At 46.1% G+C, this 14,267-nt stretch overlaps 1 protein-coding gene across 3 annotated transcripts in view; it reads left to right on the top strand.

The window, feature by feature from the left end:
* LOC119390066 (uncharacterized) overlaps window positions 1-14,267 on the top strand; it is a 220,911-nt gene that overhangs the window by 145,935 nt on the left and 60,709 nt on the right. The window lies entirely within an intron of this gene.

The following is a 14,267-nucleotide window of genomic DNA, read 5'->3' as shown; positions in this document are numbered from 1 at the left end:
TTTTACCTTTGAAACGAGCCGACAGGGATGGAAGGATATGAGCGCTTCATTCATTCACCCTTGCCCCACCACGCACATCTTGCGGCTAGTCGGAGAAGCAGCACCATGCACTCCCATGGTGAAGCGGGCGATACAACTGGCATTGAGAAACGTCAATATAATTTCAGGGTCTTGGATGGTACTGTATTCTACGGGGCTATACGTGAGTGGAAAATTTTATTACTATGTATGCCACACATATCTAGGATGGCGACTTTTTTGGCGAAATTTGTAAAAAAATGGCGACTTTTGGCGACTTTTTGCTCGTCGTTTGGCGACATTTTCTCGAACATCAGTGGCAACCCTGCACGCAGCCCCCCTCTAGCACCCCTTCAAGCGCCTTTCGTGCGACGGAGATGGCCGGCGCGTTTCACCTCTTTGAGCCGCGATCGTCGGCAGCTCTCGCGCGCTTTCATTCGCACATAAAACATACCACGCGCGTGGCGATGTTATCGATTTGGATTTTATACGGAACGTCACGGCGACGGCAAAAGTGAGTCTGGATTGCTCACATAATTGCTATCGCAATAATCGCAGCAGCTGGGCATAAACAAGAGCGCTGAAGGTGGTGATTTTCATATCCACTTCACATATATAGACATCGCTGGCATTAAGGCTGAACAATTTCTTTACTTTTATTTATCGCCAGCAGTCTGTGTGGCACAAGTGTGTTGTGAAACACCGGCATGAGTAATCCTCCGTTTTCTGAAAACATATTGATATACGCGTTTCGCAGACGAGGCTGACTTAGTAAATAACTCTGACGTCCGCGATAATCGTTCTATTTCCTCCGCTCTGACGACACTTACCCGATAAACAGCACCTGTGCGATCAGAGCTGTCTTCTTCCGCAATATTTGACTGTCACGCAGCGAAGCCCACACGCGCGGGGAATGCGTAGCACCAATGTTTTGTTTCCCATGTCGTGCTTGTTTTCGCCCCTACTGCAGGCTTCGCATTCCCTCGTAAGGTTTGCGAGTACTGTCACGTGTCGTCGATGCTCGGGCATAGATGTTTTGTTTTTCTTCCTTTAACGTCTGTATGTTCACCTTTTATCTGGTTACCTGCTACCTGGTTTCTGTTATCCAGTACACACACGCACACACGCGCGCACGTGCGCGCGGGCATTCACGATGCCACAGGAGCGCATAAACATGCATAAAGAATGTTGAATATGTTCCTAGGGCAGGGTTTCAGCCCTGGTCCTCTAGTACTGAAGCCCGATGCTCCGAGCGCTGCGCTATCCTTTCTGTATTGCGTGTTCACCACGCCACAGGCGCACGCCTCATCAGGCGGAATAGAACGTCTTTCGGAGCACCTCGCGCGCAAGTAAGCGTGTTTTACACAACGCTGATGGCTGCCTCGAGAATTTCCTTCGTGCAAAAAGCCATCGCGTTCACACGCTTTGTTCGTTCTCACGACGCTAACGAAGTGTCCTATAGGGTTGCCGTTATGTTATTCGCATCAACTGTGACAATTCACATCGAGTCATTTTATGCTGTAATTGTCTTTTATCGGGAACGGGGAGATGCATCTGCAAGAATTCATCACAGTACAGATTTTACAAGAGTAGACCGACGCACGAGAGATGCATCTCTCTCGCACGTCGTTTACTTTTGCGAAACTGCGCGAGAGATGTTCGTCGTCGGTGTGCTGGATTCCGTCTAAGCGCGTGTTTTCACATCTGCTGAAGAGATTCGAGAGCAAGCGCAGATGTTCCATTGTGCTTCAGTGAATGATGCACGACTGAGTGATTAGCATTCTAATCAAAGGTTAGGCGCGCGCAATATGAGCTTTCAAAGGTTTCTTTTTTTCGAATAATAGGGTTCTACAGCGTTTGTTTTGCGAGTTATTCGGCTTGTGTTTTCCACCTGTTATTGTCGATCGCTCGTAAAGCCGTTTTGAGGAGAGTCTATTAATTAAGCCTGAAGAATCGGGAGGTGACGTTCCATAGGCGGTATGGTTTTCTTTTTTTTTTTAGTGTTTCAAGAAGGATTTTAATGAACGTGAGTCTTATTTTGGCGCCCTAAGACGCCTCGCCGACGCTCAGTACACCCAGTAAGTATTATTTAGATCACCGTGGACAATTAAGCGATCAAACATTGTTGCTTTACCTCGTGTAGATCAGTGTGGGCTCTGTGAAACGTGATACTAAGCGGCCGACGTTACTGATTATTTTCTGGCGAAAATTGACCGGCGAGTTTGCTCTCGGAGAATTTTGCAATCGTACACAAGCGGCGGGGAGTGCGGAATAATGGATTGAGCACTGACTCGGTTCGCGTTGTCGCGTCTGATGACATGGAGCAGTTAGGTGTCGTTCCAGTGGCAGTTATTTTGCTTATTCAGGTTAATTTTGTGACAGATAGAAATTCGAATGCACGTGTACTTTTGTCAGTGTCCCAATTAACTTTGTTTGTGGACGCCCTCGAAAGAGCGCGGCTCATACGTCGTTGCTTCTTTAACGTAAGTGGCGCCATCTAGTAAGAGAGTGCTCCACCACTTCGCGGCTTCCGAGATTCTGGTTAAAAGATTGCGCGGATGTCAGCGGGTAGGAGGCGACACGGTGATCGGCGCCACTTTCTTGTTGGGCGTTCGTACTCCGTGGCTTACGCTGTAAGGCTTTATTGATTTCGTGGCCAGGCAATGTCACGAACGCCTATGAAAACGAATCGAAAAACTGAAGTTTCGAAATAATAGTTTAGCATTTCAAACCGATCAAGGTGCTGGCTGTGATGTTGCAGCAGGCGGGGTTCTTTAAACCAACCGAGTTTGTATAATTGTAGTTTAATGTTGCTTAGGTGCTGCGGGATGAAGGGGCCAGTATAATCAAGTGTTTATCATTGCAGTGTCTTCTCCCCTTGAGCCCATAAAGCCCGAGCAATATATCATATCAAGGAACGTCAGAGCGACTTGCTCACTTTTACTCCTGGCTCCAGTCAGTACATTCATGGAACAACTCTGATAAATTGCATTTAGCAGGTGAACAAATATTTTACGGTTGATTAATTAGTGCTGCTTTCCTGAACCGCCCATATATTCTTTGTTGTAGCATATATATATATATATATATAAAGGAACGCCCTTTGCGGGCTTTTCATTCATTTTTCACAAGACTAATTCAGTAATAATCCGGAGCCGTCAAATTTAACCTATCAGAGTGATACATTGGGCTACGTTGGATTAAGGGTCAGGTGACGGAAATACCACGTAAGTGTGGGCGTTGAAGACGGGCATCGTTAAGCAAGCTCGTGCAACGTAATAAGGGTGCAGTCAGATGCACAGCCGTATGAAGTCTCCTTGAATTGCAATAGATGCACATATGGTAACAACCACAACGATAGCAACCACTAAAAACAGCGACAACAACAACAAAAAAAAAGCAAGGGAAAGAGCTGCAAGAAGCGCACGGGCGTTCTCTTAAGTCAGCTCATAATGACCTCAGTACTATGATAAATATACAAGAGCTACGAAAAGCGTATTGTTGGTGCAACCGCATTGACGTCATGGCGTTAGCGCAGTTCCAGAGTCTGACAGTGCGCGAAGAATTCTCGATCACTGAAGTCAGCGTTGACATTTCCCACTGCGTCATTCACGGTGTCAGGCCGATGGACGAAATGTCGTTGGCATTAACGTAAAAGGCCAGACGAGAGGAACGCCGCACAACGGATTCTGCCTTCTAGGCTAAAAGAACAGCGGTAAGTCATATGGGGAATGTGAGCACTCTCGTATGCATGTAGTGAGCTCTTGGCGGTGTGGACAGATGGAAATGGCGAGCTAACCATGCGTACTTGAACTTACTTACTGCAATAAAGGATAACCAAGCGAAAAAGCTTTAGGTTGCAGCTCGAAGGAAAAATTATTCCGGAGTCCCCCACTGCGGATTCCATACCCATATCCCATATCAAAATCTTGGTTTTTTGGCACGTAAGGCCGCGACAATAATTGTGAATTATTATCGAGCTTAGCGATTAGGGTGGGACCTATCGATTAAACAAACACTGACGACACGAGAGATGCCTTAGAAACCACTGTATGAATCATTGACAGCACGAGATATGGGGGATATCGAAAGACGTCAGCGTATATTTCTTCATGAAAGTTATCCAGCGCCAAATCTTGAAACGCACACTGAAAGGCATGACAGGACGGGCGCTGTCATGTCTTTCTGTGTGTGTTTGAAAATTTAGCGCTGGATAACTTTCGTGAAAAAAAAAAAAAAAAACATGCGTCACCAACTAGCCCCGCAACGTTTTTTACAGCGAAGGTGTATACCTCTCGTTGGTCTAAAAATATCGCGGCGTCAGCACAAAACTCCTACAGCGCGTGTGTGCCACAGAAATTCGGTGAATCCCACTATTCACCGCAGACGCTCGCTTACTCCTCTGCTAGTAGATGCGTGCGATCCTTGTGTTTTCACCTCGGACGCTCAGGAAGAGCATTCGGAGAGGTGGACAGACGAGCCGACGAACGCAGCGTGGCGAAGGAAAGAGCGAAACGAGCAAACGCGCGTAACTCCGCTAGCGTTCGCTGTAAACTCGTACACGATTGCAACGCTACAACTAAATTTCAATCTCTCGATGGTTTAGGGGCCCTTTATCAATTGAAGGGAAACGTCATGTCTTCCTTTGCAATCAGGCATGCAGCATAAAGCTCAGTATTCGTTTCAATAAAGAAAACCACAAAACAAGCATAAAAAACCGCATGCTCGATGATAAGGCGCCTGTGAACAGTGGGAACACCCTCCCACGCGTTCCCGGTGAAGATTAGGTTGCAGGTGCTTTGCACTTCACACGAGGGCTTCGAATGACATCAAACGGCCCTTCCTTCTCCCCGCGTGTGTTTCCCGCTTTCATATATAAAAGGGAGGCCCGTCTAGTAATTCATTCAGTTCATTCTAAGACTGCCATGGGTAGACCACGGAAATTAAAGACGCCAGAAGAACAGCGTGAATGCAATTGTCGACCATAGGAACAAATTTATCTTTCCGAAGATGGTCGCGGATGCAATTACGGTCTACCACAGCACCCACAAAGAGATTATCACCACCATTACTCTAAAGTTATAATGAAGCATACCCCCATCAGCATGTGTGGTGTTTGATACAGCTTCGCTGGACATTCACGTTCGCAGGGCAGGATGGCGGCCAATTTTTGTTAAACTACTGCACACGTCAAGCATCATGGCGTTACGTTCTCTGCCCGGCCCTGTTTCAGTACACCACCACGTGTTTACGAGCATAGGAAACTCGAACGTGACATTTCGTAAAGACACCTGAGCGAATTGGGGTGCCTCGATGCCAGCGCCTCCGGAGGACGCGCACACATCGAGGCAACCTAGAGCGAATTACTAGTTGCGCTTTTCGATCGAGCTTTCTCACCTAACCAGAAACCACACGAACGTCTTTCCTTTACGTTTCTCTCTCCGGGGTGGTACTCTGCAAGAGTCCGCTAATACTGACCATTTCAGCATGCTCTGATTGGCTGTAACTTAGAGTCTACAGGGTTGCCACTGCCTTTCGAGTAAATGTCGCCAAACGACGAGCAGAGAGTCGCCAAAAGTCGCCATTTTTTTACAAATTTCGCCAAAAAAGTCGCCATTCTAGATATGTGCGGCATATCCTAGTAATAAGAACTTCCACTGATGTATAGCCCAGTAGAATACAATGCCATTCAAAGACCTTAAAGTATATTGACATTTCTCAATGCCAGGCGCATCGCCCCTTCAACATGGGAGTGCTTGGTGCACCTGGTTCTCCGACTAGCCGCAAGATGTGCGCGGAGGCGCAAGTATGAAAGGATAAAACGCTCATGATATCCTTCCATCCCTGTCCGCTCGTTTCAAAGGTAAATGTGTGGTAAACCTTAGGCGAAAGCCGCGAAGGCGTTGTTTGTAGACAGCTTTACATCCCCTCATATGAAAAAAAAAGGATTAACAGGTTTATTGAAAGTAGTAAGACTTCTTACAGGTATCGTTCATTAGTGAGTCTTATGCCTTTCAGTGTTAACTAATATGACGGACGCCACTGTCCCTTTCATATATAATCACTTATCTACCCGTGTCAATCCAGTGCGTTATAATTTAACAGGTAGACATTGTAAAATGTTATATAGCAATTGTTTTCATTGCACACGCTCACCGAGAACAGTAGAAAATGCCTGAATAAATAATTTTTTATTGCACGAACACCCGCGTATCCGCCCATCTTCGCTATACGAGCTCGATTAGGGGATACTGCAGCGGTGAATAGGTCGCCAAGCTATTCAGAATAGTTGGAGCTTTGGCGGAACAAATGGCCGGAACACACGACCAACCCGTCATCTAGCCCCTTCAGAAGCGAAACTTTAGCGAAGCTCTGAAGCATCTAGATGAATCTAGATGCATTGAGTTAGAAGCATCAAGGTGAATTGAAGAGATACACACGAGTTACAGGACGGACATACAGAACGGCGCGCAATGTGCACCTCAAAACCCAGAAAAATACAGAGAATAGTGGCCTTATTCGTTGGGAAGGCACTGAGCTTACACTCTAAGCCAAAAAGGACTAAAATGGGGTATGTCATTGGTCCTTCAGGGGTCTAAATGGGCTGCCACAGATTTCGAACCATTTTTGGACCAACTGCGGGAGTAACTACAGGGGTTCAACTTTTACTCTCTAGCACTTACTCCAGTTGGTTTAAATGTTGGTCCTCGTAGGATGCTCCCGAGGGTCTAACAGTTGAACCGTCGGGACTAACCGAGAAAAAAAAAAGATGGCGATTCTTCGCTATGTCGGCGTAATTCTTGTTATTTCCAACTGAATCAGCATTGAATGATGCATTATTTGCGGCACAGACATACACCACACAGACATACAACCACACACAACCATTGCAATCTAAACACCACACATACCTACCGCCCGCGCTACACAGCTGAAAACCAACCATCGGCTATATATAGGCACAGTATCTTGACCTCCCATGTGGTGCTGGTGGCAGACTTCTGTTCGAAGTGATAAAACAATAAACATTCGCAGCGTAAGTGTAAACTTTCGTGGGCTCAATAGTAGCACCGCAACACACCGATCTTTTAATATGAACCCGCCGGACGTTTAACCCTCCTTTCAGTCAGCGAATTCGAATTATCAGCTGGTACTCTATCGTGTCGCCCGAACCAGCGTTAGCAATGCTGGTGCACAAGTCCGTAAAATGCACTTATTCACACACAAACATAGAAGCGGCACTTATGCAGGAACGCCGGCGAAGCAGTGAGGCGTACCGCCAATGCCGGCTTCTTGCCGACAACGTCACTAGGCCTTTACGAGGAGCACGGCTATGATTTAAACGACCGCTGGCGATCACAACATGCGTCTCCTGTGCAATTTTCGTTGTCGTTATTTTACATACAACCGAAAAATAGATGTCCGCTGTCGGCGGCGTCTTACAGAGTGATGTAGATGTATGTATACCTACAACGACGAGACGGCGCGCAGGCACGGTTCTTTCACCGTGCTCGTAAGTCGCTCGCTGTACACCGCCGGCCGCACGTTGATTCGTATCGGCGCTCGCCTTCACGCTAGATGTTTGACAACAGTTGTCGCATGGAGAGAAAGACACATATTGAACTGTACTTTATTCCAGAAGACATCATTCTCCGTGAAACAAATTCTACGCAACGTTTCTTTCACCTGCACCGGCAACGAACTCTCACCGGCCGCCGGCCGGCTTGGTGCCGACGACGTAGCGAAGCCTACTTCGTATCGCTTCGTAGTTGTAGCCGCTGACTCTGCGGGAATACAATCTCTGTCGAACAGCTTACTTTTGTTAGCGCTGGCAGTGTTATTCGTAGTTCTTCCCAATTCGGTACATTGAAGCGAGTTATCCTCGGTGTCCGGGCTCAAAGGCTTGCACTTGTTTGGGTCCGGCAGCTCGTAGAGAAGAAACGTGGGTGAGCGCTCTCGCTCGCTGTGTGCGCCGGCGCGAGTTGAACTTGACTCTCATAACTGCTTCTATTCGTTGTAATAGTGCTTCGCTTTCACTCTGGCGTGTAAGCCATATAACTCGTGATCGTGCTAGCCGACAGGCCCGGGAAGTGCAGGGCGGCAGCAGGCGATCGGCGCGCAGTTACACCCCCCGTTGGTCCCCTTCTTGCCGGGCGTTTGCGCACGACACGCACTGTCTCGCATTTACACCCTGTTGGACGAACCGTTGATCCTTTGGTTTAACGACTGCCGTTAGTCCAATTTTGCCCAGTTTCGGCTTAGAGTGTAGGATGCATAACTCAGTGGAGACCTAAGCTGAAAATCGCCAAAAATTCGCCATGTCGCCATTCATAATTTCAGGTCGCCACGGGCCTCTCAAATTCGCCAATTTGGCGAAAAGTAGCCACCATTGGCAACCCTGCTTAGAGAGCCAGTGGGCCAGCACCAGTCGTGACTGCCGGCTGCAATGTCTGTTCAGTCAACTCATGCTGAAATGGACGGTGCACTAAGGGGACAATAAGTGGGTAGGTCACTGTTGTAGTACTAAACGGATATGTAACTGTAACAATCGATCAAATGGTGTTCGTTTTTGCAGTCACTCAGTCTCCGATGTGGCAAATCCCTATTACTGTCCTCTCCTTTGAATAACACTGAGTCGATTTCGTCCTTAAAATTCCTGGTCTCGTGCTTTATTTTTTTGCCATTCCAATTTTCGCTTGATTGCGGCGTCGTCGTCGTCATTATCGTCAACAACAACTACTACTACAATAATAATAATAATAATAATAATAATAATAATAATAATAATAATAATAATAATAATAATAATAATAATAATAATAATAATAATAATAATAATAAATAAATAAATAAATCAAACGTTTATTTAACGTGCCCAGGAACAACCGTAAGGTCTTTGTACTGGCGCACGAAAACAAACAAACAAAGGGCAATAATAATAATAATAATAATAATAATATTAATAATAATAATAATAATAATAATAATAATAATAATAATAATAATAATAATGATAATAATAATAACAACAACAACACGCGCAGAACTATGTATCTCGCAGCTGTAGGCCTTCCGGTAAAACATCACGTCAAACCTTAGCGCATCGAAGACTCCTGTTCGGCAGCTGTAGGTTCATAAGACGAGAAAGATATTTTTTAACGACGATAGTCTTTCTTGGAGAACTTAAACGCAGAAATTTTGGTCTGTCATTCTGTTTGTCGGCACGTCACCCGATTCAGTCACCCGGCCAAAGTTGAACCACTTGCTTACCGCCCACCCATCTTGAACTGGTACGGCTGTTCATACTTGTGGATCAAAAAGTAAATATTACGCATATCTGAGGCGCAACATCATTAGGCAAGTATTAGGTGGTGCGTTCCTTTAATAGAAAATACATAGATACGCAATTTTAAAGACCCTAGTTTCTTAAGCTGCGCTGAAAATGCGACTGCGCTGAAACTTGTCTTCCTCCGTGCCCTCTGCACAAGCTCATGTTGTGTTTCGGTTTCGGTTCAGTATTGAATTGTACGAATGACAGGAAGCGCCGCTCTGGCATTCCTGTTTTACCCAGTGGACGTGTAAATAAGAGAGTTTGTGGAGAGTAGTCGTTGAGTGGGGACGTTTCTTCTCCTTCGGCGCATCGCGCCAAACAGCGTGTTCGGGCTGGACGGCGTCCCCACCGGTCGCGTTGGTCACCGCCGGTCTTCGCCTGCCGCTGCGCAGGGACCAGCCCGCAACACAGCTCTCATGTTTCCCGATGTATTGCCAGACGGCGTCCATATCTCACGCAGCGCTCCTCTATCTATCTTTAGACGACATTTGCAGCGAATCACGCAGATACGCGGCCAATTTTTTTTTTTTGTAGTTGTCATGTTCGTTGGTGTTCGTATCAAGCACTGACGTGTGAGACTCGAAGATTAAAATCTACTTCGTCAATACTTTGTGAGAAATATCGCATGAGTGTATGACTAAGCTTTTTTTTGCGTGTGTTTGTGTGTGTGTATTGGGGGGATGGGAAGGGGGCGCTGTCGAACCCACTTTTAAGTAAGTTGTAGCACCTTTCGGCGCGGACGGGTGAGGAGAATCGCTGTTTTATGTGACGTGCAGCTGATGGCAAATGAACAGTGGTGGCAAACATGCGATACGAGTGTTACATGGAACAGTGCCACACGGGACGAGCAAAGGAACACAGGAGAGGGCTCTTTCCTGTGTTCCCTTACTCCTCCCATTTTAACGATGAGTTACTAACGAGCCCCAAACGAGCACACTGTTGATGCGATAAGAACAGGATGCATGCTATGGTGTCATTCCGTCTCACGAACACCACCTCAAAAAAAAAAGTGGGGGGGGGGGGGGCGAGCTATCCCCTTACAATCGATTGATATTCTGGTGTATAGTGTTCGCCGACAGCGAATGCGATGGCGGATGGCAATTTCTTTTTTCGTGGACAGCCCTCTTGCTGTGTCGCTGTTGACATGCCGTTCTCAACTGAAATATTACGTACTTTCATCAAGCAACTCTTCAAGTACTCAAGGACAGTAGCTTTCGTGTGTTTCATTCATCGGCTAGTTTTCTCAACGGCTTTGACCACTTTTCTGTGTGTATTGTCTGTCTGTCTGTCTGTCTGTCTGTCTGTCTGTCTGTCTGTCTGTCTGTCTGTCTGTCTGTCTGTCTGTCTGTCTGTCTGTCTGTCTGTCTGTCTGTCTGTCTGTCTGTCTGTCTGTCTGTCTGTCTGTCTGTCTGTCTGTCTGTCTGTCTGTCCGTCCGTCCGTCCGTCCGTCCGTCCGTCCCGTGTATACTACGGATTGTGGCGTTCCTTGTCGCATCACCTGCAAAGTAACCTGCGGACGAAGACACGTGCGTTGGCTACGCCAAATAGAGGAGGCGCTGGCTACACGCAACGCCTGCTGTCGGGCTAGTTTATTCATAGCCAGGAAAGCAAACCTTGGGCGCAAGGCAGGCATCACAAATTAGAGTGGGGCAATTAATACGCAATTTCAAAGTGCCTAATCATCTGCTGTGAGAACATCTTGGCGAACTTTTACTGTATGTGTGGACATTATGTCTGTGCGAATATTTGTGTTTTTGTGAATTTTTCTGTTCAGTTAACATTTTTTTTTTGCATTGAAGCACTGGGACTGATTGCTTGAGTGTTCGTTAATATGTCTATTTGTATTGTTTTGTCATCACCCACTACTTGCCGACGTCAACTAATATATATGCAAGAGTAGAGGAGTAACCTGCGCCACTAATAGGCAATACACTTCATAAAAAAAAACGGTTTTATCGTCTGTAACCAGCTATATGGTGCCCCCGTGTTTGTGTTAATAATGATGGTATCATTAGTGTTGCTATTATACACCTTTCTCGCGGGCGTGGTTCGTACAGGAGAGACAGGAAAAATGACCGTACTCGGCACCCATTAGTTGGAGCGTTCTCAGGGGATCCACAATTTATTATTGCGCATTCAACAAATTTCTCTCTCCACCTTCGCTCGTCTCATTATCCTCAGCTCCAGCTAAGGTTTCTTTGTGAATGTTTGTCGGTCGACAGTTTCCCTCAGTTTTTCTCGTCGCCGGGTTCTTTCTCAACGTATTAATGACACGAAATGTACCGATAAATTATTCCCTTCTTTTTTTTTTCTTTTTTTTTCTTGCGGAGAGGCCATCACGCCAGAGCAATTTATGACGAAACTCGACAAAGGTCCGCTATAACACGTGCGTGTGCAAACGAACGCGGTCTTTTGAAAGTATAAATTTTTCTGACAAAAAACAAAAACAAAATCAAAGGCAGCTGTTTTAATGCGATCGCCTAAGTGCTGTTATCAATAAGAATAGCTGCTATAGAGAAGTGCGCCCTGTACGCCTATAGTTGATTGCGAAAGTGCTGCGAAGTGTTTCTGCTGGAGCAACCTTGATGTGTAGGCGACAGGAGTCGGGATTGGCGTGTTAGTTCCAGCATGAAGCGTTTTACGATGTTTGTTTGGTTTTTCCGATACACCGGTTTTCGGAAAAGCCGACTTGGAAACGAACGTCACTCTGATGATTCCATCTGTGCTCGCCGGAACGTAGTTTTGTGGAATCTTTTCTACAATTCTACATTTCTTCTACATTTTTTTTACAGCAGCCGGATTATCTCAAAGTACAGTTATCTGCAAATTCTCTAGAGTGAACGTTTAGAGCTCTTAACAGGTCCGCTATGCTGCGGCTGCAACTTTTTTTGTAATTTGTAATTGTGTTCTTGCGCATGTGCTTTATTGTGTTTACTCGTACTGATAGGCTCAATGAAGCGAACGGAACTTTCTCGTTAGCTAGTTTAGGTCAGCCATTAATAAGGAGCCGCATAATGTTTGAATATTGATCCGATTTCGAAAGTGCGATTCAGAAAACATGCATCACTTGGAATCGGAGTGATTTTCGAAAGGCGCTGACATAAACCGAAAGCTGCAGTTATATGCCTGGTTTATTGCCTGGCATGGTTCAGGCGTTGAGATGTTCAATGTCCTTTGTCTTTTGCGTGTATTTCTGTGTGTGTGAAGCCATACAGAGCATGGGATTTTGTACGTGTACATTTCAACTCATTTCACTTGATCTCGTGCTCGAAATTTGTGACCCATGTGCTGTTGGATTGTACTGTGCTTGCAGATCTTGTGTTCTACTGTACGACAGATTTCGTGCCCCCCTTTTTTATTATTGTATATTTTTCGTTTGCTACGTGAGAAGGAGCAGCCAGTGCTGCCATAAAGGCACCAACCTCACCTATTCATCATTTCAATAAAACAATTATGAGGGGAGGTAAAAATTGTAGCTGGCGCCATAGATAGGCACCAGCCGCTCCTTGAGTGCATTGATAATTTTAAATTTTAACAAAGCCTTGCTGGCTTATGCCCTACCCACTCTCGGTGCATGCAGGATTTCTGGCGACCATAAGGTAGATTTTCTACTGCGTCAGCTTAGCGGATGCACCGTACTTGTTGACGAAGCATTCGGTACAGAACCACACGTCGGCGAAATTAGCTGTCGTCAACTTTTCGCATTACAGCGTCGTCCAGATTCCCACCACAGTCGTAATTCCACGGTCATGGCTGTATCACTTACAATCCGCTAAAGTGAACTATGCTTGTTATTGTTGTCGCGTCTTTATCGATTTTCGCGTGTTTTTGTTGCACAAATGCGTCTCATGTGCATGTCTGCAACCGCAGGGCCACTACCCACCTGGCAACATTCATGTCCCTTTGCACTCTGTACAACTATTTGAGAACTAAATGTGCTGTTGCGTTGTGCATCATTGCAGACCATTGTGCTAGTGTTAGAGACGTGTCCGTCATTTCATCGACCATGCATGCCCAGGGTTAAGGGAGACTTTATGAATACAATATGGTAAAATTGTTTCTGGATGTATGTTTACGTGGAGTTTGCAGGCTATGTCAGCGTTTGCTGCGTGTCCTCTTTCCTAGAACTTTTTACAACATGGTCATGGCGGTCACCTTAATTGCTTAAAGGGGCCCTGTAACCGTTTTCCAAATAACCATCGAATGACTTCATTAAATGAGTTTATTGCCTCACTAATCGGCCGCCGCAAGAATTTTTAGAATCCACCAAGTACGAGTGGAGTTACAGAAATTTTTCGCACGTTGTAATTGCTTTCTCCTCTCTCCCCGACGAGCGCCCTGGAAACAAAGCAGGGACAGATGGCACGGGGATAGAAGTTACGTCACGCGCGCGTCATGTCCTTGAGCACTTTTGCTTTTTTTTTTCTTCGAACGTGCGGCTTACTTTAACTGTGATCGCGAGTGTGCACGCGGGCACGTGGCGGCCGCCGTAATTATGCAGCTTTCGATGCTCAGATCAGCCAATGGCGCGAATTTGGGTATATGGCGCGGTCATTTGGGTATATGGCATCATTTGTAGGAAGAAGAGGGAACGATTTCTAGCTGTCTTTGGGAATTGATTGTAAATTCCAGGCCGCGTGCTGCGCTGTAATGTTTTGTTTGCGCGTTCTCAGGCGCCTTGACTACCGATCGGCAGCGTTTTCTGACCATGATCAAAAACTGTTGCAGGTCCCCTTTAAGTTTTTTCATCGCAACCTGAAAGTGAGTTACAACAACGCAGTTTCTGCGAGTGGGTAACGGGCGTTACTCACTCTAGCATATTCAGCATGTAGTGACAGCTTGCTGCCATACTTTCACGAATAATGAACTACGTGCTACATTGTCTTTGATGAATGCCAGCCAGGTCGAGTCACCTTTG

The sequence above is a fragment of the Rhipicephalus sanguineus genome, chromosome 4, assembly GCF_013339695.2.
Source record: "Rhipicephalus sanguineus isolate Rsan-2018 chromosome 4, BIME_Rsan_1.4, whole genome shotgun sequence".
In the NCBI taxonomy this organism is placed as follows: domain Eukaryota; kingdom Metazoa; phylum Arthropoda; class Arachnida; order Ixodida; family Ixodidae; genus Rhipicephalus; species Rhipicephalus sanguineus.
Note: the sequence above shows the minus strand (reverse complement) of the source record. Positions and strands in the feature narration are given on the sequence as shown.